This window comes from Chiloscyllium plagiosum, unplaced genomic scaffold, assembly GCF_037043375.1.
Source record: "Chiloscyllium plagiosum isolate Xiang-an unplaced genomic scaffold, Cpla_swu_hap1 HiC_scaffold_20, whole genome shotgun sequence".
Lineage (NCBI taxonomy): Eukaryota > Metazoa > Chordata > Chondrichthyes > Orectolobiformes > Hemiscylliidae > Chiloscyllium > Chiloscyllium plagiosum.
This window is the reverse complement of record NW_028270158.1, coordinates 17,557,186-17,580,381: the sequence shown is the minus strand read 5'-3', so window position 1 is coordinate 17,580,381 and position 23,196 is coordinate 17,557,186. Positions and strand designations below refer to the sequence as shown.

The 23,196-nt window shown below is 39.5% G+C and overlaps 2 long non-coding RNA genes across 3 annotated transcripts in view; one reads left to right on the top strand and one right to left on the bottom strand.

Moving 5' to 3' along the window:
• The window catches only part of LOC122547847 (uncharacterized), a 46,131-nt gene extending 32,865 nt beyond the window's left edge, over positions 1-13,266 (bottom strand). The window contains exons 1-2 of one of the 2 annotated variants that reach the window (XR_015760536.1): positions 13,197-13,239; positions 2,751-2,832 (exon numbers count right to left, since the gene is read on the bottom strand). This is a non-coding gene — a long non-coding RNA (uncharacterized LOC122547847). Of the gene's footprint in view, positions 1-2,750; positions 2,833-13,196 lie in introns of both variants that reach the window. The other variant, XR_015760535.1, reaches the window with a different exon arrangement.
• On the top strand, positions 2,226-7,376 carry LOC122547848 (uncharacterized). The gene is made up of 3 exons (XR_006311105.2): positions 2,226-2,432; positions 3,147-3,241; positions 6,666-7,376. It is a non-coding gene; the product is annotated as an uncharacterized LOC122547848 (long non-coding RNA).
• Positions 13,267-23,196: the final 9,930 nt, after the last annotated feature.

The window sequence follows — 23,196 nt, the reverse complement described above, 5'->3', positions numbered from 1 at the left end:
TTTTCTGCCATTACTTCTTCATGGAAAAAGGTTTTGCTTCCCAGTGCCACTACTGTATAAGCAGGGTTACAGTACGAAATAATGACAGGCCAGATCCAATGAGATCCCCTCACAGCACAGTACAGCAATCTGTGAAAAATCCAACTCGCATGTGGACAGTTTCTGTGCTTCAAAATGATCCTATGCAGTCAGCTTGTGACAAAGTTAAAAATGTGAAAGCAGCCTGAGAATGTATTAAACTTTAATCCCAAAGTTTTAAAGGTTCACATTGTACTCATTGCAGTTACGCTAGAGTTAGTTCCAGAAATTGAGCAATAGGATATTTAACTCTAAAGCAACAGGAAATGAAAATGTAGTGACAATGGGTATTCAAAGCTGTACCATTCAACTTCAGATCCTGCATAGGTCCACTGCAGAAACCACATGGAATGCATGTGAAATCTGTCACATAATTGATCTTTATGGCTTTAGATGGAGTTTCAGGAGGAAACCAGCAACCTATTGATCCAACCACTGTTAGTACTTCAATAGAAACCATTTCATTTTGAACCATGGTCATTTGCACATAATCATGTTTTCAGATCTATAAATAGTTTATTACAATACATCTGGGTTGATCATGCTATTTCAAATTGCAATACGTTACAATATGTTCATACATCTTCTTTAAAATTTTATTTGTGAATTTATAGTTCATTCTAATCAACAATTGTCAAGGTTTGTCAAATGTGATGATACTTAAATTACAATTTTGCTTTTATAAATCATATTTGTTTCACTCAAACAATTGAAATTGTACTTATTTTTGCCCGAAACGTGATTTCGCTGCTCCTTGGATGCTGCCTGAACTGCTGTGCTCTTCCAGCACCACTAATCCAGAATCCTCTATCTATAAAAGCTGACTGTCTCTTTACATGAGATTCCTTACAGTGTGGAAACAGACCCTTTGGCCCAACAAGTTCACAATGACCTTCCAAAGAGTAACCCACCCAGACCCATTCCCCTACATTTACCCCTGACTAATACACCTAACACTATGGGCAATTTAGCATGGCCAATTCACCTGATCTGCACATCTTTGGACTGTGGGAGGAAACCAGAGCACCCGGAGGATGCCCACGCAGACACGGAGAGAATGTGCAAACTCCACACATACATTCACCTGAGGCTTGAATCGAACCCGGATCTCTGGCGCTGTGAGGCAGCAGTGCTAACCACTGAGCCACCGTGCCACCCCACGATCGTAGTCTGTACTTACATGAAGGCAAGGAAATCAAAACGGAGTGAAAGCTTGAAGCAATCAATATTGTTGCGCTTTGATCTACTAACAATCATTGGCTAACTTTGCAATCATTTGCAGTGGAAATATTTAAATTCATATTTTGTTTGAAAGAGATTTTAATCTAAACAAATCAGACGATCAATACATAGTTTATTTAACTAACAAATAAATAAGGACTTCACCCTACACGTACACACATTTTGTTCAAAATGTGAGGAAACCAATATTTTCCAATAAAGTGGTGTCTTAGACAAGTAGGTTCACTTGAAGCATTTACCATTGAGTCACAGCCAGGACTAATTAGCTGACAGATCACTCATCCATTCCACGTGGATTCTGCAGTTCATTTATGCAGAATCTGGAATGGAACACAGCAGCTTTGGACATGAACTCCCAACATATTGCCATTTATCAGTGCCTTGGAGAAAAGTATCCCAGTCCTTGATTTTCAGAACTAGCACCACAATGACTGACTGCTACAAAACAAATCATTGGCATTAAATGTAAAGGCAATACTAAGGCTCCCTATAGATTTTTAACTTTTAATTACAAGCTGAGAGCACAGGAACATCACTAAGCACGAGAAAATCCAACTCTCAGAAAAAAGCTGCTATATGAGTTGGATTTTCCACTGATTCCCAGACAGTGAAACCCTTCTTACCACTAAGGAGCTCTGGTTTATTTAACTCAAGGGTTTTGTGTAATGTGTTTGAATCAAAAATTAGTTCCACATGATCAAGGACAAATTGTACTTATAATGTGGAACCAACCGATTGAGAGGTAGGGTTTAGCAAATCTACTTTATAAGCAAAATCAGATAGCAAAAAAAGGGACTATTTTCCTTGCATTGCTTCATTGAGGAGTGTCTGATTAGTGCAAAACAGACAATGTTAACTATTGACCAAAGTTAGGATATCAGTGCTAACCAGGAGGCAGAGGTGAGTCCACTCTTGTCACTGGCACTACGAGAAACATGCAAGTATGTGAAAAACAAGTATCAATGGACTATTCAATAGGAAGCCTCCAGCATTTAAGATAGCTCCATATTCATCCATTAAGCACAGGCAATCACAGACGCATTCTTCTTTCAGGGCCTGCTGAATAACAATCAGGGATGACAGCTCTGGTCAACTTCATCTCTCTCATGCAGGTATGTAAGCTATGTCCTTGAAGGCACTGAACTTTAAAATTGCAATAGCACAGCTTTACAAAATGTTATATTTTGTAAAAAGAAAAGTAGGAAAGAATTTTACCTACCTAAAAAAAAGGTTAGTGAACAAAAACATTTTGCACATCCATGGGCATCATAGAGAATTAAGGATGGATCCTAAGTAATGAAGGTTATAGCACCACAAGTGAAAAGCTAGCTATTGTACATTTTGTTATATTAAAATACCACAGTTTCTCAAAACCATAAGAGCCTAAAACATCTGGATATGTTGCTACTGCCCACAAAGTTTATACTGACCTGGTGATGCCATATCTTCCAGGATCTTCAGATGCCAGCAGAGCCAGGACTAGGCAATACAACATCTCCAGGTTAAATCAATCTAGTGTAAGAGAAGGGACAGAGTGGACACACTCCCTTTTTTAAAAAATTAAAACAACTGGGGTGCTGTATTCAGGTAAGCTTTTAAAAGCCCAAGTCTTCAAGAGAATGAGTGTGGTTATGTGGTGATTGAGTGGGTGAAGTAAGTTGGTGGGTGGTTGAGTATTCAGATGACCTGTTTGGGGGTGGGGGGAGGGGGGGGGGTTTGCTACTTGAGTTGACAGGTAGTTAGATGGTCAGGGGGAAGATGATGGATGTAGGATTGGTTGAATTACATTGCTATTAGACCAGTATTAAACTATCTTGTATTTCCAGGATTAAATATGAAGGTGAACCCCATTTATCTGGCCCAAATTTCTGGACTTGCTGAGTCTCTGCACTTGAATTCAAGGAAGGCAAAAGGCATCAGGGTATCAGACCATCAGAAAATGTAAACATTCCTGGGAAATTTCCCAGGTAATTCCCATATAACCTGTTAGGACTTATACAAGTCCCGTGAGAAACCACAGCCCAGCTCAGATTGCCAGGAGAAAGAAGTTTTGGCACACAATTGTTTCCACTATTTCATGTCTACAAAAATAAAGTTACTTCTTTTTGTCACCTTTTTTCAAATGTTACCTGTCAATTATAAATTCAAATGGTGACTGACTGTGTAAGTTTGTCAAATGTAATTCCACAAATTGTGTCTTAGGTTTTGGCCCAGCTCCTTACCCTATACTGTTTAGATACCCCTGTGCTCCAAATCAACTTTATTTCCCAGCATCTTGCAATTTGCTATTTAATTATTCAAATAACAATAAGGCACAATAATACAATGACAACTGAATTACATATGCACATGATGTGGTCTAGTTAAGATTTACTCAACCCTGACTTCAGAGTCTAAATCCTCTGTGTTTCCCATACTAATACCATGGCTACTACACTGGTAAAGTCACTATAGTTCTAGAGAACCAAAGGGCTGCTCTCTCTCATTAGAGAGAGACAACTGGTGGTGAGTTTAACCTGAGGATAACCATGCCCCAGGTTAGAGGCAAGATTGTAGAAGGCAGGACTTCCACGGTGACCTAAGCTAGCACAGGAATTGAACCTACATTGTTGGTGTCACTTTGTATTGTAAACCATTCATCTAGCCAATTAAGCTAACAAACACCCGGCTTCACTAGCGCTTATACTTGCATCAATAAGAAAGTAACTCAACATACACCTGTTATAATTCAACCACAATAATTTCTGCCTAATACTTAATCACAAATAGAATGAAAGTACAAAGAATGCCAATTATTTATTACGAATTTGAGTCACCGGACTCAAAATACTAAGTCTGCTTTCTCTCCACAGGTGCTGCCAGAACTGTGAAGTTTCTTTAGCAATTCCTGCTTTTGTTTCCAATTATTTATTGTTGGTTTCTTCTATCACATGCGAGTTCATAATAGCTCCAAAATTTATAAAGAAACTTCTTCAGCAATAAGAATTATTGCCTAGAATTCTAGAATGTTATAGCAGAAAGGAGGCTATTTGGCCCTTATTTTTAAAACTCAAGATATACCCAAGAGCAATTAAATTAAATTTGACCTTAGGTTGTGTTCACTTACAGTAAGTAGACCTTTGGGTATTAAAACAGGACATCTCATCTATATGGGGACACCATCAGCTTCATGTTCTTTTCCAAGCCACTCATCATCCTGACTTCTATTGCCTTTCCTTCACTGTCGCTGCATCCAAATCCCGGAATTCCCTCCCTAATGGCATTATGGGGTCAGCCCACAGCAGGTGGACTGCAGTGGTTCAAGGTAGCTCACCCCCACCTTCTCAAGAGGCAACTAGGGATGGGCAATAAATGCTGGCCAGCCAGTGACTCCCACCTCCCACAAATGAATTTTTAAAAAGTCATGCCATGGCAGCAGAACAATACTATGGATCATATGGCATCACTTGCTTAACCTTATATAAAAATGTAATTAAAAGACATTCAATTTGCCACATGTAACTGTATGACATCTACCAGTGAATTGATCATTTAAATGCATTTACGCGATGAGCAAGAATGATCTCACATTCCTGAGCAGTTTACTGCAAGATGGAAAATTATATTTTTACTGTGCTCACACACTCAAGCATATACCAGACCTTGATCAGCTCTGGCTTTTGTAAATACTATTAGTTTTATTCTAAAGTAATGGGAGCTTCGTGGTGACTTTGGTTTTAATTACCTGATAAAACTTGCCATAAGTATTTCATTTTATGAATTCTTCCCAGTACATTTATTTTGAAAGTGTTTTCACATATGGAATAAGTTACTGTTGTGTCATATTTTGTTGCCATTTTACATATAACTTTTCTACTCCATTTGTTCATATGTATTTCTTGTAGTTATTTAATTTGTGACATTTGCTTTTGTATTTTTCTGCCCACCATCACTTGCTGTGTATATTTTATGTATTTGGAGTTGATATTTATTTCATTCTATTTTTATCTCATTTTATTCCTTGTCTAATTTTTCTGCTGATTTCACTTTATCTGTACCATTTTGTTGGTTTTCTCTTCCTATTTGACTCCATGTTTTTTTTCTAATCCTCACAGCTCTCTCTTCTTTTCCTGTATCATCCTTTTACTTCCAACTTTTTTGTGCAATTGCTTCATATTTCAAAAACAGTCCTGGCAAAATTGGGAATCAATGGAAATTGGGGGGTGGGTGGGGGGGCAGGGGAAGCTCTCCACTAATTGTAGTCATACCTAACACAGAAAGGAAGATGTTTGGGGTTGTTAGACATCAATCAGCTTAGCCCCATGCTCTTCAAACCAGTGTCTATGGCCAGACAGGCTGCTCAAAATGATAAAGTTTATGATGGATTTGATGAAAAATGAGCAAGGACTAAAGCATGCTGGGAAATGGAAACCTGCCTTGACCAAAGTGACTATGCTAATGAACATGCTGCAGAATCCAGACAAACTGCAGCTCCCAACAGGCAGTTTGCAACAAACTTGGTAGCTGCAAACCCGACAATTCATACCTGAATTTGGATTTGAATAGGGTCAATGGAATGTCATCCTCAGACCAATCGGACACACTGAGGTGTGCACCAGACACGGATACCTCATACCCTTATTTGGAGGAGGCTACATGCATCCAATGCCTCCAGGAATGGAGGCCTAAGGATCATCCTGCCATCAACATGCCAACCCCTGGTCACTCAATCGATCAGGGTGATTGAGCCTGTTCGATCCATTGGTGAATGGTGAAGACCCTTCCAAGAGGGATTTGGAGTATCTGAATCACCGCAATACCACACTCATGGCATTAACTTGCGAATAAACACTGAAGAGAAGACACTCCAGGACTCCTGGGGAGGAGAAGACCAGACAATCACCACTATGTGGATCAAGGCCAAGATGTGGTGTGGTGGTATATGACCATCCAGAGTTAAGTGTCGAGAGTGTGGTGCTGGAAAAGCACAGCAAGTCAGGCAGCATCCGAGGAGCAGGAGTTATACCTGAAATGTTGACTTTCCTGCTCCTTGGATGCTGCCTGACCTGCTGTGCTTTTCTTGCACCACACACAACTCTGGATGGAGAAAGTGAGGACTGCAGATGCTGGAGATCAGAGTCAAGTTAAAGCACAAGATATTTGTTTATATTTATAATGTGAATTATTAGTTTATAGTGTATTTTATTGGTATAGTATTTTGTTAAATAGATATTATTGTTTATTATTGAGTCAACTCACAGTTTCTTTGCTGGATATAAAAGAATTGAATACACTGTGACAGGTGCAACATGTCCTCAGTCAACTGCCTTTATCTGCCTCATTAATGATGTTCTTTCCATTGTCAGATCACAAGTGGAGATGTTCACTGATGATTATACAATGCTCAGTACCATTTGCTACACCACAGTTACTGAAGCACCCCAAGTCCATATGCAGCAAGACATGGACAACTTGGGCTGGTAAGCAGCAAGTAACATTTGTGCCAAACAAGTTGCAGGCAATGATCACCTCCAACAAGACAGTATCTAACCATTTTACCTTGACATTCAGTGGAATTACCATTGCTGAACAGCCCCTATCCTATTGACCAGATACACAGGAACACCACCACCTGCAAAACTGTCTTCAAACCATTCAGTATCCAGACTTGGAAACATTATTGCTACCTCAAGTTGTTGGGTACACATCCTGGAACATCCTTCCTAACAGCGTTGGGGGTGCACTTACACCACATGGACTTCCAGAAAGCAGCCTACTGCCATCTTTTCAAGGGCAATTAGAGATGGGCAATGAATGCAGATCTATCCAAAGATGCTCACGTCCGTGAACTATAATAATAAGTCTATTTGCTGCTGCTCTGTGCACAGTAAACATCCTCAGTATATACAAGGGCAAGTGACTGGCTGCACAAAAGAAAACCTCTTATTTGGGAAAGAGGTTTTGTTTTCTAACTCCTGCGCAAAACTGCCTAATATTTACAGATGAGCATGTTCATTATTTTATAATCTAATAAATGTACTTCACACAATGGCAATAATAAATTTGGAACTGAGAAACTATCTTTGACTTTTTTTCTGTCACGATATTATCTGTGAATGTTGCCATTCAGAATTTATCACCCAGGAAAGCAGTTAAACAGCCTCTACCATATTTGATACAAATAAAAAGCCAGTGCAACTATTTTCTTTGCTCTGCCCATGCTGGTGCCTGAGGGGAGCCCATGCATCTTGTTACAGTATTTAATTACACAATGCTTCTTTAGTCAATCCTGCTGCTAGTTCAGAATGATATCTTGATGACTGATGTCAGGTGTGTGGAGGTTTCCCATTCCAATCAAAATTATTCATTTTATGAAGCAAAGGGACACAGTTAAATGATATCTAAGCAGGTCCTTCAGCCCAGCTAGTCTGTTTCAACATTTATGCTCTGTGTTTATGTTTTACATTTAAGATTTTCATGTACAAAGTGCGAATGAAGCATCAGCTATTCCTCCGGGGAACGTTCAATTACTAGTCTCTCTGCAACTGAGTTTGGCAAAATAGTCAAGATGTGGGCAACATGAGTGTTTCCCCAGCCTCCCCACCCTCAAGCAGGTTAAGTGGTATCTATACTGGGTTTTCTATCTCCAAATACCACTACAACGTAGCACATTATTTATACTGTAGTTACATTCATTGATTGAAGCTTATGTCTCTCTAATCCCTTCAGAAGTTTTCAATCAATGCTCTGATGTATTCAAACTTAGCAGAATCAGAGAAGCAGCAAAGCCAATTCCCCATGACACAAGTAGCCAGGAAGTATCATGTTCATCTATTTGTTGGGATCAGCCTTCATCCATTGAATCGAATCTACATAAAAAGCAGTGGCAATATTGTGACTGCAAACATTGTTACAAAATACAAATATAACACTGAACAATGGCAGCATTACAACAAGGATACCAATACCAGTGGCATGTGTACCCTCTCTGTGAACTTGAGTCAAAAATAAATTGAACCCTCCAGGTCAAACAAAGAAATTTAAAAATAAGTAATTTATTCCTCATTAACTTAAAAAGGGAGTTATTGTGACCTTACTCACACTGTCATATGATCAGCTCAGAGTATTATTTAGGGGAGTTAAAAATTTATACATGAAATCTTAATTATACTGAAGTAAAAGTTATACTAAGTGAAAGTTATAATTATTAGGAAAATAGTTGTAATATTTGACAGTCCATGTAACAGTCTAATTAGGTTGACTATGAAACTGGATACTGGCTCCTGATAATGACTGAGTCTTAAATAACATTCCCTCTTAATATTCTAGTAAATAAAATTTGTCCAACAAGGTAATTAAAATAATATCCCCTCTATTTGTCCATACACTGCCATTCAGATGTCTTGGATTATTTAGTTAATATTAACTATTTCCAGCACATTCTTCCTCTCATTTTACCAAATACCAACTCAGATTTTGGCACAGAATTCTGTTGAACAGCAAGAGACAGACAATCATTGCATTTACTGCAGCTGAATTGAGAGGGGCAGTTCAAAACAAAATATTCAGTGAACACAGAGCAAGAGAATGAAGAAAGATTTGCTCTAACCTTTTTTCAGACCCAATCAGACAATAGCATTTGCAGTTGAAGTAAGCATAGGCTTGCAGTGTCTATCAATCGTATTTACTGACAAATTAATCAATTGCCAAGTGCAAAGGTCACTGCAAACTAGACTTGCATCATTTGCAGACTGCATCTGGAGCCTCTGCCTGATAAATCACGTTTTAGTTTCTGTTCATTTTGGTTTATATTTAAAAAAAGAGCATTCACAAAATCCGTTTATTCTTTTGCTTTTAACAGCAATTTTCCAACCCTGCCAAAATTCATGGCGCATGAAGAAAAGCTTGTTGATTTACTTAACTTTTCATCTGAAGTTTTGTTTGTAATAAACCTGGAATAGATGTACTATCCTAGACCTTGATTTTAGGGTCTTTATACCAGATTCAACAGAACATACCTTTACACAATATTTTCAAAGTGCAGTTTCTCTCAGGTAGATTAATTGTGTTAATGACATCATTAGGTCACAGACCTCTATTATCAATAATAACTAGGAAAAGTCACTTGCAAAATGTCTGCTGTGAGCAGCACAATTAAACCTAAACCAATTCCTCATTTTACATTTGTGTAAACTAAAGCTTTAAATATTAAATAAAAACGAATTGCAATATACGCTACTTGTTAAACTGAAATATATTAAGAATACAATATTTACCTTAAACAAAAAAAATTTAAGTTTTATGCAAGTTGGCAGCAATATTTGTTTAAAGTTTGGAACTACAATTACATAATATTGAGAGGTTGGCACTTATTAGATGTTATAAGTTGAAGATGGCAGTAACACTCTGCTAATGTATACTTACATAAGCTTAAAATACACATTAGAATATGTGGAAAAGCATGTGCACTTTATGCATATGAACTAGTCAACATCAACTTTTTTCACTTAGCATATTGCTTATGAAATTTGCTGGTGCCACACAACTAATTCCTGTTTGTTGATGTTCTTTCACATCCCTCTGTCAACTATTGATAAACTATCTGGGTGGCAGCTGTACTGGGACCCAGCCCACACAGCAATCACAAACACAGTACACCGATTACTCAGGAATATGACCAATTCCCTCAAATTTCATGCCAGATGGAAAACATTGAATGAAGAACAAAATTCAGTGACTTAAAAAAAGTCTTGTTAGGAAATAAATCAACAGAGACCACTTTTGAACAAAAACAAAATGCTCTATTTCCTGTGGCAAAATTCTGAAGCAGAAGACTTATTAATGAGATCTTTGAAATAAATTATCCTATTCAGTCCTGTCTCTACTGGCCTGTGGGCTTCCTTAATTCTTGTAATGTCAAAGATGTGCCAGCCAGTACAACAGTTAACCTCAAAAGAACTCCATTAAGTGTGTAAACACTGTGGGGTCCAGTCATTGTGAAAATTGCTTTGTCAATGTAAGTCTTTTTTTCTCTTATTAGATCAGCAACTGTTTTAAAAATAGGTACTTTTTGTAGGTGATCCTTAGTTTTCATGAAGGAGGGACATTTGTCTCTATTTTCCCCTCATTTTAAACACAAAGGTAGTATAATTTATAATTACTGCGTCAGCTATGAACCTATGATCATTACTAAAAAAAAGTCATAAAATTGAAGCTAGTCCCTCATGGGGGCTGGCATGCAAGAAACAAACTTAGAAAGGGAACATAAATTTACCTAAATTGCACTAGATTTTTACATTGCAATGATGTTGATTTTATGATTGAATATCTTAAAATGTTGTTACTCAAAATATTGACAAAACTGAAACATGAGTATTTCTGAGCACTTTGAATAGGATTTTAAAATGTTGTTCCCATTATAATATCTCGATGGCTGAGTAACGCAGATAATTTGTGAAACCCGAAACGTAGAAGTTAAAACTATCAAAATAACAACGCCTTTCGCTAACATTCTGCCCAATGTTATACCATGGATGATTACTGCAGGAACAATAAGGATTTTTAGGGGCATTATGATTGTGTAACTGAAACACACCTGCCCCCAAAAGTCCCTCACTTTCCCTGCGGAACCGTGTGTACTCTGAAACGCACTCAGTCTGGGCTATTTATCGAACGGGTGCCAAAGACATATAGCTATATTGACGCTCACCCCATTTTGTACCAAGATTGTTTCGCAATCTCTGGCCGACCCAAGAGTGACAGTTTCTCAACTCAACTTCGTCAATTAAATATTTCAAGGACATTTCTTTCATATTTTGTTTTAGAAAGGGCAAAAATTTCTTTAAAAAATGTAAAACATTGGTAATTACTGAGTTATTTGGCCGTTTGAGAATACAGCAACATTTAGGTTATGGCGATTTAAAAGCGAAATGCAACTTTTCCTGAGTTAATAATTGGAAAGAGCAGCTCAATCATCGCTAACAAGCAGTTTAATATTATGGAAGTTATAACTAAATAGCAATGCTAAATCTTGGTTAAAATAAAAGAAAGTTTGACATTTTGAAAGTCCTATTCATTTATAAAGACGTATAATATCCATTCATCGGTGAGTTACTTGCTCCTTGTCACGTTGTTTTTAAAAGAAAGCTATACCCAGAAGTTAAATGATTGTTCACAGCATTTTCAACTCCTGGGATACTCAAGTAACAGACCACAAACCATGTTTAAACTTGCAGACGAGTACGTGAAGTCCAAAAGCGGGACTTTGCGGGCCAGTTGGTTCCTGTTAAACATCTCATCTCGCCCTCAAAATCCCGCTCCAGGATTCACTCCCATTATCGGTTTACCCCTTTTAACCCCCTTCCCACCTCCATCCAACTCCCGCCCCCAATACACACACACACAAAATCCATCTGCCTCGCGTCTTCAGTCCTCGGCACACGAGCGAGTTGTCAAATAGTTTTCCGAGGCAGTCAGCCGACCCAACTTGCATCTGTACAACCGAATCTCGAAGGGAGGGTTAGAGACTGCTGCTGCTCGTCTTCAGTGCGATATCTTATCGCTCACACGCATTGTACACATTCCAAATACTAAACACCGTCTTGTTACTGAAGCAGGGGACATCATTCCTCTGAAACTGAAACTGTATCGATTGTGTAACTAACACGCAGCGAATATTTCAAACCATTGTCGACTGTTGCACTTTAAAGATTATTTCCAGGCGTTCTTTACAGAGTTGGTAAAGCGGAATATGTTCACGTCGGTTTGCAGCAGCGATTCTCACAGTATCACCGAGCTGTTTAAATGCACCCATTATTTATTCCGGTTGTTTACAAATTTGTTAAAGTGCCTGGACCTCTCTGAATTGTTTGATTAGCCGACTATTAATTTTTCTCTTTCCCCACCCCACCCCAAATTTTAAAAAGAGAAAATCCAGCGAACCTAGTTAGTCCGGTCTCGGTTTGGGAAATTGACAGGGCTGTCAATTTGGAACCGGGGCTGCCAGAGCATTTCACATATTTATGTCACATGTTCAATTTCACATGTAAATTTCACGTGTTAACTTCACATGTCAATTTCCCGTTTTTTTTAATGCCACCTGTTAATCACTGGCGCCTTGTTAATTTCGCGTTTTAGATTTCGCACGTTAATCGTGTAAATTAAATTTCGCACATTCATTTCACACGTTAACTGCGCCTCTGGCTTTCTTCTCCCCCCAACCCCCCCCAAGGATCAGCGCCTGACAGGCGTATTTATGTTTATTTAATCAGTGGCGTTGTAAGAAAGACTCTGCGTTTGTCAGAATTTCGAGATAGGAAGTCTTAATAAATCTGCTACACCACAGATCTGTTTACGCAACTTCCAAAAGGTCGGCATTGAGTAACAGACTGGAATATTATATTTGTTCCCACTGCGTTCGCCGTTTTAAAACACACACGGACACACACACCACGATTGTACTTGGGCGACAGGATCCTACCTACATCAGACTTGATCATAACCAAGGGACCACCAGTAGTCTAGTCAGTGTCTACGTGAAATGTCATAGATTTACATGGCATTCACGTAAAAATAAAGAAACTGGTCCCATCTGTTGTCTCAGAGCGTCTTGCAGCCAGAATGTGAATAAATGTTACTGCAATGTTACGTCCAGATCTGTCCTGACTTATTTTATTCACAATAAAAAAAAACAAACGCATTCATTTTCACCTCCTCCCCCGCCCTTCCATGATTTCCACCTATTATATCGCCACGTTAAAACTAAGACATGCTAAAACCGCACGTGTCCCAGTGCCAACACTCTCCCCCTCACCCCAGTCCCCACTATTCTTTTTGCTGAGCAGGACAGACGCTTATGAATGGGGCGAGAACGCTCAAAAATCAAACAGAGTACTCACTTGCGCGGATTGAGAAGTTTCGAAGCTCCGGCGTCAGTTCCCTCCCTCACTCACTCCACTCCCCTCCCTCACTCCCCTCCCCTCTTCTCCTCTCCTCCCCTCTCCTCTCCTCTCCTCCTCCCCTCCCCTCTCCCCTCCCTCATACCGCAGAACACGAGTGATCTCTCTCTCTCTCTCTCTCGCCCGCTCGTTCACAGCAAACCCTGAGTCATTATGGGCATTTTTTTCTCTCTCTCTCGAAGATCACATTGCTGAAAGAAGATTTCTTCATGGTCACGCCACCAGGTTCCGCCACCAGGTCTCCCGCCCCCAAGGTCTGGTTTTGGGGGGCGGGGGGAGAGGGGGTCAGGATTTGGAAGGGAAGGGGATGTGAGAGAGACAGTCGGAATTTAAAACAAAAAAAAACTTTTTTTTTAAAAAAAAGCCCATTGCTTGAATTATTTCCCCGAGGACCTGAATCGTTATCCTCCAGTTGCCAATATTAAATATATCGCCTCCTGATCGCTACTGATATTGACACGTTTTGTTGCGAGAACCAATGTTTTAAAGTCGGCTGTGCATGTAACTGCCTTAGAGCCCGGGTTGTATTGAATGGGCTTTTTCTACCCCCCCCCCCCCCCAAATAAAAGTCACCTCCAAATATAGTAACGCGGAAGGGGCATTCCTAGAAATTAGGGAGACGTCAAGAAGAGTGGCAGCCGATTCTCCGCTTTCCAACTGCAGGGGGAGCCCTAGAGACAAACCCTGCCACCCAGACAGCTCCCTTCATAAATCCTCCCTTTCCCAAGTCAGAGTTGTTAAACAGCACAGAAAGAGGCCCGCCGTCTCATCACCTCACTTCAAGCCGTCTTTCCTTGATCATCAATTAACCAGAGCTTTCTGAACCAAACGAGCACAAGGCAGCTGGTGCAAAATCAGAAATTGCTGGAGACACTCTGCTGGCCTGGCAGCATCTGTGGGGGAAGAAAGCAGAGTCAACCTTTCGAGTCCAGTGACCCTTCCTCAGAACCAGAAGCACCCAGGAAAAGGTGGTACACTTACTGATGGCAGGGGTTGAGAGTGGAAAGGGGTGAGTGGATAGGTAGATACAGGGCACAGAGAGAGAGAGCGCACAAGTTAGGCAGATGCTGGCATGGTTGATTGTGTGCCAGGGAGGGGAAAAATGCTGATATTGGGGACCTTGAGTTGATGAAAATGGGTTGACTGTGCTGCAAGCAGCCCATGTCACTAAAGACAACTAGTGTAGTTTGACCTTCTCCAACATCCATACCAACTGTTTCCAGCTGCACCATCCTCACTACATAATGGAAGTCTAAATACAGCAGAAAGTACGCAACTGGAACCAACATTTGCAAAAACTGGGAGAAAAGCTGGTTTCAGTTATAACTGTTATGCAACAGTTGTGTATCTAACGTCAAAATACAACTTTCCTGCAGTCAGGTGGAAGGGTACAGTGTCAGATAGTTTAGGACCCTTGGCAACTCACTCAAGTTTCTTCAACACTGTCTTTACCATCTAGAAGGACAAAAGGTAGCAGATGCCTGGGAACACTGCCATCTACAAGCTATTCTCGAAGTAACACACTGTCCTGACTTTGAAATATATTGTCATTCCTTCTTTGTCGCTGGGTCAAAATCCTGGAACTCCTCCTGAACAGCAGTGTGGGTGTCCCCACACCACGTGGACTGCAGCAATTCAAGACGACAATGCACCAGCACTTTCTCTAGGACAATCAGGGCAATCCATGGCATAGCCAGTGATGTCCGCACCTCATTAATGAATTAACAAAACGTAGAACCATCTTTCTTTCTCGTAAAGCCTTTTTAATGACCTTAAGGTGTGCCAAAGTATTTTTAAAGTGCTGTCATCTTTATAATGTAGAAATCACAGCAGCCATTTACCCACTGCAAGCGCCCACAACAGGAATGAAACATGAGCAAACAATTTGATTGTTTGGCATTGCTGAAAGATCAATATGGGCCAAGCATGAGAAAGGTGCCATTTTGAATACAACTGTGAAGCTTTTTATATACATCTGACAGGGCAGATGAGGCTTTGTTATAATGCCTCATTTGCAAGACAGCACCTTCAGTGCAATGTTCCCTTAGCAACAGATCATACAGTGCAACTTTGAAGAAAAATTACTTAATAGTTCACATGCCTGCTAAGAAGCCTTAGTACATCTTCTATGTTTATAATAGTTCCATTCTAAACTGATGGGTGTATATATTAGTTCACTACTCATTTCTGAGATCTGCTTTAAATCTGACCTTTACTGATAGAGTGAAGACCCCTTTGCTGTAGTGAGTGAATATGGACAGTATTGGACTAGCTGTCAGTGTATATGAATCCACAATGCTGAAATATTAAATTCTGCACTCATTACTAACCCGTGACAATTTTACTCAAAGGTCTTAAAGCTACCTGTTACAAAATGTGATAACAAGCAATCCTGGTGCAATGGAGTATGCTAAGGTTATGTTTAGATGGGAATGAGAGATCTTTACTGTATTTTTACCCACACTATATTAAATCCGACCTGATAATATGCAATAAATAAAAAAAACTCAATTTCCTAGCAATGATACCCTTATTTTGTACATTATTTTGGAAGTGGGTGCAAAATGCATAGGACATTGAACTGTTCCTGTAGAATAAATATTTGGAAAAGTTAAATTTTGAAGTCTTGATTTCCATTATGAAGGATGATAAACTTCATAACTTGCGAATTAATAGTTCCTCTTGGCTCTGAGAAAACCTAATTACGCTTGGAAGCAACAGCTGATCGAGCTTATCTGTTTGTATCCTTATGCAACATCATTGTTGCTGACCTCTCATTGCCAAGAACACACACGCCAACATAAATTCATATGCACAAATTTTTCACATTATCTTAAAGCTATTAGACACTGACATATACCAATTAAAACAAGTCTACATTTCAAAATGGTAACTTTGCATAAGTATCACATTTGAGTACATAACTTAAAACAGATTTGCTTACGTTAATAATAGTTTCTTTTCCTGGTGTTCCATTTTCCAAAAGCTTTTCAGAAGTACCCCAACTATATAAGATGTTACATGTTATTTATTTCTGTGTTCAGGAAATGAATAGTGCCCATTCTCAAAATATACAGTAAGAGTTATGTCTGTCATGTGGTCCCCCTACCTCAACCAAAGATAACTTGACAGCTTCACAGGAAGACATGTCATTCTCTGACTATTTATTGCAATGTTTGGAGAGGGTAATGCTAAATGTGGATGGTATCAGCTTACATTGGAATTCTGAAGGATATAACATAGTGCCGAGATGGGGATATTGAAGATAAGTGAGAACAACCATCAGAGCAATGTCACAGCACAATCATAGACAAGTGGTACAAAAGAATCATTACCAAAAGCTAATGGCTGGATGAAAATGTTTTCTGTGGCTCAGTGAGATTAATTTTACGTTGAAGGTGGGTAGAGCATCTAGCTTTCCATATTCATTCACACCAATTTGCTCATGGAATAGTTTTCTTTGGTATCTAGCATTTTCTGCTCTTCTTGAAATAATTTTGAAAATGTGCACATTTCAAAACTTCTGGTGATGCTTCTGCATGTTCGTTTGAACAGAGGAACTGTGTGTGAGAGCAAAAGAAAGGAAATTTGAAATGAATGAAAACAGAGATGGCAGAGATAGAAAATAGATGACAAATTCACAGTCATCTATTTGACCCAGTCACAAAAGGTCATGGTCTGTATCATTGTCTCTGATTTGTGGGGATGTTGAGTTAGCATTGTGCAGGACAGAGGTGAATATATTCAAATGTGAAAGTGTGATCTCCCCCTTTTGATAATGCACCATTTTACAAACTAATTATAGGTGACAAAGGCATTGCTCATCACTGTCTCCACACTGAGTCAGAATATCTTTTTAGTGTTGAACTAAGAGCAGTTGAACACAATGAATGCCTATAATTTCAAAACAAGGCTTAGAACCCCTATGCTGTGCACAACACATACAGCTGGATTTAAAATGTGGTGCCAGAGGTGGAAACAAATCTGCTAGAACACAAAGGCTGGATGTGTTTAGTTATAAAATGAAGCCCAGGTAAATCTATTGAATATTTCCATCCCTTTGTGGTGAGATATAGAGCAAGGTAATAATTAGCACCAATATATTAAAGAAATCTTCAATGAAAATAGAGAACTCTGAAAACAAAGTTAGCTTTTCAAGCCTAATGTGACTCATCTTCAGAATTGGAATTTTTACACACCTGTATGTTCTGTTTTTGTTTAAGATTTCCAGCATCAGTGGTATTTTGCTTTTATTAAGTGTGACTGATAAAGATCGGAGTAATTTTCCATCAAGTTTATCCATCACAGAGATGGAGATGTGACAAAATAGGTTGGTCAAACTCTGCCTGTCTCGATGTAGATCCTTATCTCCTTTTCCCAAGTTGTAGCGGTAGGTGGATAATGACTTGGACGTGCTAGTGTTGGACTGGGGTGGACAAAAATCACACAACACCAGGTTATTGTCCAACAGGCTTGGGAGCAGCACTCCAAAAGCTACTGCTTCCAAATAAACCTGGTGTTGTGAGATTTTTAATTAGGTCGATAATTAGAATTGAAACAGTGAAGACTGCAAGTGCATACAGATGAAAATCCCTCTTGTCAATATGATGAGGTCTTGAGTCAGTCCAACCAGAGAAAGAAAAATCAACCCAACATGAGGCTATTCTTGTCCTTGGCTGGGATCATCGATTTGAAAGCTGAATAATTTACTGAAACTTTCTCAATAATCTAATTCTGTTTACAGGGGAGAAAAACTTTGACATAAGTAGAATGGCATCCATTCCCCATGCAACAACCCCTAGTTGCACAATATCTTAACTGTCAATGCAATTTTTATCTTCTCCTCCAGCATAACCTGCCAGTCCACAGTTTCACTCTGTACAGCTGCAGCATGCCATTGTTTCAGGCCTAAGGCCCACAGATTTTAGACCAACTTCTCTCATATCATACATCTAGCATCTGGCACATCAGAGCAATTTTGTTAATGTATTTATTTACAGCTTTTAGAATAATCCTGCAGTAACATGTTATACATCTGAACAGTGTAATCCATCCACCTCAGCTTTCAAGAGGCTTTAAAAGCTAATCTAACTTTGCACTCATGATTAATGACATGATTTGACCCCTCAAGTGGCTAGTAACTCTGCAATACATCTGCAGCCAGCTATTATTTTACTGACAAGCAAAACTCATTTTTAACTGATGGTTTAATTTCAATTGTTATTGCAACGGTGACTGCACTCATCAGACTGATGAGGTAAGGGTTAATGTGAACTCCTGATATTATTGGAAGCTGCTGAGTTAAGATTAAGCATAAAGTAGCAGCCCTGGGAAGCAGCATGATTATAAATTGCAAGAGTTTCCTGGACAGAAATACTACTCAAGAGTATTAGTTTGCCACTGATGTTTATTTATACAATCCTGGAATCCTGTAGAGAAACACTTGTGTGCATCATTTACTCTTTATGAAGGCCCTTGGAACGATAAAGTTCTGCAAATTTCACAGAGTAATAAATAAACAGAAGTGTCTCTTAAGTGTGTAACAATGATGAAAGATTCAGGTGGTATCAGAAACCACAAATACTTGACAGAAGATCAAGTGGTTTATAAATGTTGCCGAATAAGACTTTGCCATAACTGTGGGCATGCTCCCAGGGTATTTTTTTAAAAGCCATTTATCAACACCCAGGATTACACTCACAATGTGTTATGATAGCAACAGTTCCCCAGTGAACTGTACTGCAAAGGCAATCTTTCTGTTCACAATGATTGTCCAATTTAGTTGTGAACAGTTCAAAAGATAGAAAAAGGTTGTTGGATATGGCAAGTAGAGGTTGGCCAACCAAGGAGTGTGTTGGATTCTTTTCCCTGTTGCTAATTTTTGAAAACATTGTTACTGTATCTTTTATGAAGAGAGGCTTCATTTCATAAACTGTAATACCAGGCAGTTGGATCCTAATGCAAGCTGAAATGGCCTGGCAAATTACATTAAAAAAGAAATCATAGTACCTCAGAGAAAAAGAATGCACAAGCAAGCAGTAACAGTCCAGAATCAGAAAACCATTCAGACAATAATATAAAACAGAGGACTGAGAATGTCAAAAATCCAAACCAAAAAGAGTGATAGTGAAACTCAGTGGGTCTGCCAGCATCTCTAGCAAGAAAAGCAGAGTTAAACATTTCAGATGCAGTGACTCTTCATCAGAACTGAAAGCACCTGGAAAAAATTGACATTTTTGGTGATGAGAGGTTGCATTGGGAGTGGGGAGGACTGAAGGAGTGAATCACATAGATGGACACAGTGGCCAGAGACAGCAAAAGAAAAATAAGGAGAAGCAAAGGGATATTAAACTTGGAGAGAGAGAAAGGCTGAATGGGTGCTAACGGCAAGCATAAATAGTTGAAAATGAGTTGGCTGAACTGGGAGGAACTCATACAGAACAAGGCCTGGGAGTGTGGGGTGGGTAACGAATATAGATTCCATAGAGTCTCTACAGCATGGATACAGGCCATTTGGCCCATCGAATCCATGCCGACCCTCTGAAGAGCATCCCACCCAGACCCACCCCTATCCCTGTAACCCTTCATTTCCCATGGTTAATCCACCTAGCCTGTAAATCCCTGAACACTATGGGCAAATTAGCATGGCAAATCCACTTAACCTGCACATCTTTGGACTGTGGGAGGGAAACCAGAGCTCCTGGAGAAAACCCAAGCAGTCACAGGGAGAATGTGCAAACTCCACACTGACAGTCGCCTGAGGTGGAATTAAACTCAAGTATCTGGTGCTATGAGTCAACAGTGCTAACCACTGAGCCACCATGCCACTCCTAAAATTCATAGTATTCATGTTATGAAATTGTTAAACTCAATGTTGAGTCCTGAGGGCTGTAAGGTACCTCAGCGGAAGTTCAGATGCTGTTCCTCCAGCTTGCATTGGTCTTCGCTGAATCACTACAGTAGGCCTGAGGCTGAAATGTTGGCCAGGGAACATGGTGGCATGTAGAAGTGACAAGCAATCAGAAGCTCATTTTTATGGTCAGAGTAAAGGTGTTCTGCAAAGTGGTTACCCAGTCTACATTTTGTCTCCCATGTGTACAGGAAATCACATTATAAGTAGCAAATATAGACAGTCTCCATATTGATTGAAATGCAGGTGAATCATTGCTTCATCTGGAAGGCATGCCTGGGGCTTTGAATACTCAAGGCAATTCTAGCTCATGTCAATCCAGTAATATTGTCCTGTTCAGGTAAACCATCTCCACAGATTAGTCATGCAACAGACTAACATTCTGGTAAATTCATGGCACAATTTATCCTTAACTTCTTCACCATCCTTATCCATTCTACTGACAGAGGTGTAAAGTTAACTGGAGTTGAATCTGAGCCCTCAATATTGAATCTGAAGCTTGCAGAATTTCATGAGTTCAGATCAAATTAAGTCAAAGAAACCTATTACCCATGTTCCTCCTCAAAGAATGAATCAAACTCGAAGGAAGAAAAACTTTCAATGGATACTTCTGAGAGTGATTGGCTCATATTATGACTGAGCGAAACAATCCCTGAATGAAAGAATTACCAAACTAGGCCTGCATTATGTTGCGTTCTTACGCAGAGAAAGGTTCCACACCAGCTATAATACTGAACTAGACCTGGATATGGAAATGGGAGTTCAAAACTTATCATAGCAACTTGTGAGTTGAGCTTAGTTATTTGAATAAATATAGAATTTAAAAGCTTGTATCCAGACGTGGAAACTAAAAGATCGAAGTAAATAAGAACTGGTTCACAAATGTCACTTGAGGCAAGATAACTCACTGTCCTTACCTGACCTGACTCCTGGTCCCCAACAATATGGCTGACTCTTCAGTAACCAACAAAGGGCTCAAGAATCTTGTGGAAATGGATATAACTCAAGGCCTTTTCCATGATGCCCACATGCAATCAATGAATTAAAGTAAATGCCTACAAATGAAGTAGATTGATTTTAATTTTCACAATGAAGCCACCCTCAACTGTGTAGTTTGCCATTAGCACAATGTTAAGGGAGACAAACTGAAGGGAGAGTTAGACTCCCAAGTCTGAGGAGCAGAGGGACATGGATGGAATAAACTAAAGCAGCCAACTTTATACTACCACAACATGTAAACTCCTGACCCAGTTCATTCCTTCTTTCTCCATTAGCATTAAACGGAGAGACTATTCCTGCTTCAGCAAAAAGTAACGAAAGCCATGTTTGGAGCAAAACAAGATACAACAACCTAGTATTGTGCATTTGTGCATTTAACATAAAACATCTTGTGAGATTTCAGAACAGCATTAGGAACATCTTGGAATAAAATTAGATTAGATTACTTACAGTATGAAAACAGGCCCTTCGGCCCAACAAGCCCACACCAACCCTCTGTAGAGCAATCCACCCAGACCCATTCACCTACATTTACCCCTTCACCTAACACTATGGGCAATTTAGCATGGCCAATTCACCTAACCTGCACATTTTTGGACTGTGGAAGGAAACCGGAGCACCCGGAGGAAACCCACGCAGACACCGGGAGAATGAAGATGTCAAACTAGTGATGCTTGTAATGCCATTAAAGTAGTGATTAAAAATCCAGGCTAATGCTTTGGGGACATTGGTTCAAATCCCATATGCACAGTTGTGGGCTTCAATATAATTAATAAGATTTGAAAATAAAGTTAGTTATGACAACTAGCGTTAGTTATTGTAAGAACTTGCATGAGAAAAAACATCTGCAATTCTTACCTGACCAGGTTTACATGATTCCAGATCCACAGCAATATGGTTGATTCTTAACTGCCCTCTGAATTGGCCCAATAAGCCATGGAGTCCAAGGGACAATTAGGAATGAGCAAACAAATTCTAGTGATAACAACGTCCTATGAAGAATAGAAATATGCTAGAAAAAGCCAGTCCACACTCAATCCTGTTCAAGATGGTGATGAATAATCAGGGCTTCTAACAGAAAAAATCCTAGAATATCCCAATCTTCAATTACTGCAGATCCAAATACAGGAAACTTATCTTCAGATGACAGTGCCAAGTGGATAATTGAACTCAGCATCCTCTTATGGCTCTCACCATCATAGATAAGACTGGGCAGCCAGTTAACATGATTAAGATATTACTGAGCACATGTTACAGACTGGGAAGTACAGAGTCTGACAATACCCTAGCTATAATGTTGAAGAACAAGTCACCAGATCAAGACGTCCACCTGGGTCAGCCAATCTACTGCAGCTACTAGACTGCAGAGTCAACAATGAGAAACTTACCAACCTAGAGAAAAAGGCAAGGCAAATCTAACATGACTGATTCCCCGCTAAGTCAACCCCATCACAACCAATAGCCAACTGACTGAGGGAAATGGCACATACCCACAGATGCTCACTTTGGCTCTTTACCTTATTACACCCTGGCCCCAAAAGGATGAAATCCAGAGGAATAGTGAGAGCGGTTATCCCCAACATCAAACATTATTTGACCAATTATAAAATCTCAGCAAATTAAGCACTGGAGGAAATGGGGTATTAAGGATAAAACTCATTAGTGATTCATGTCTCATACAAAAGGAGGACGGTTGTCACTGTGTGAGGCCATTCACTATAACCCCAGGTTGTTACTATATCCTCAAGATTGTATTTCAAGACGATTCATGAGTGATATCTCTCTGTCATAAGCTCTGGGACTATTTGTGAATGATTTAATTGTGTCCAGGTCTACTCACAACTCCTCCCATAGAAGCCCATGGTCAGACCAGACAACAGACTTAACAATTGGTAATTTCTATATCACGTAAGATCCAACAATAATCACGTCCAATAGGAAATGGCCCAACCACCTCTCCTGCCTTTAAATCATCATCACTTTGCAATTCACTAGTGCAGCATAGCAAATCGCTCTTATGCCGCAGTGGTA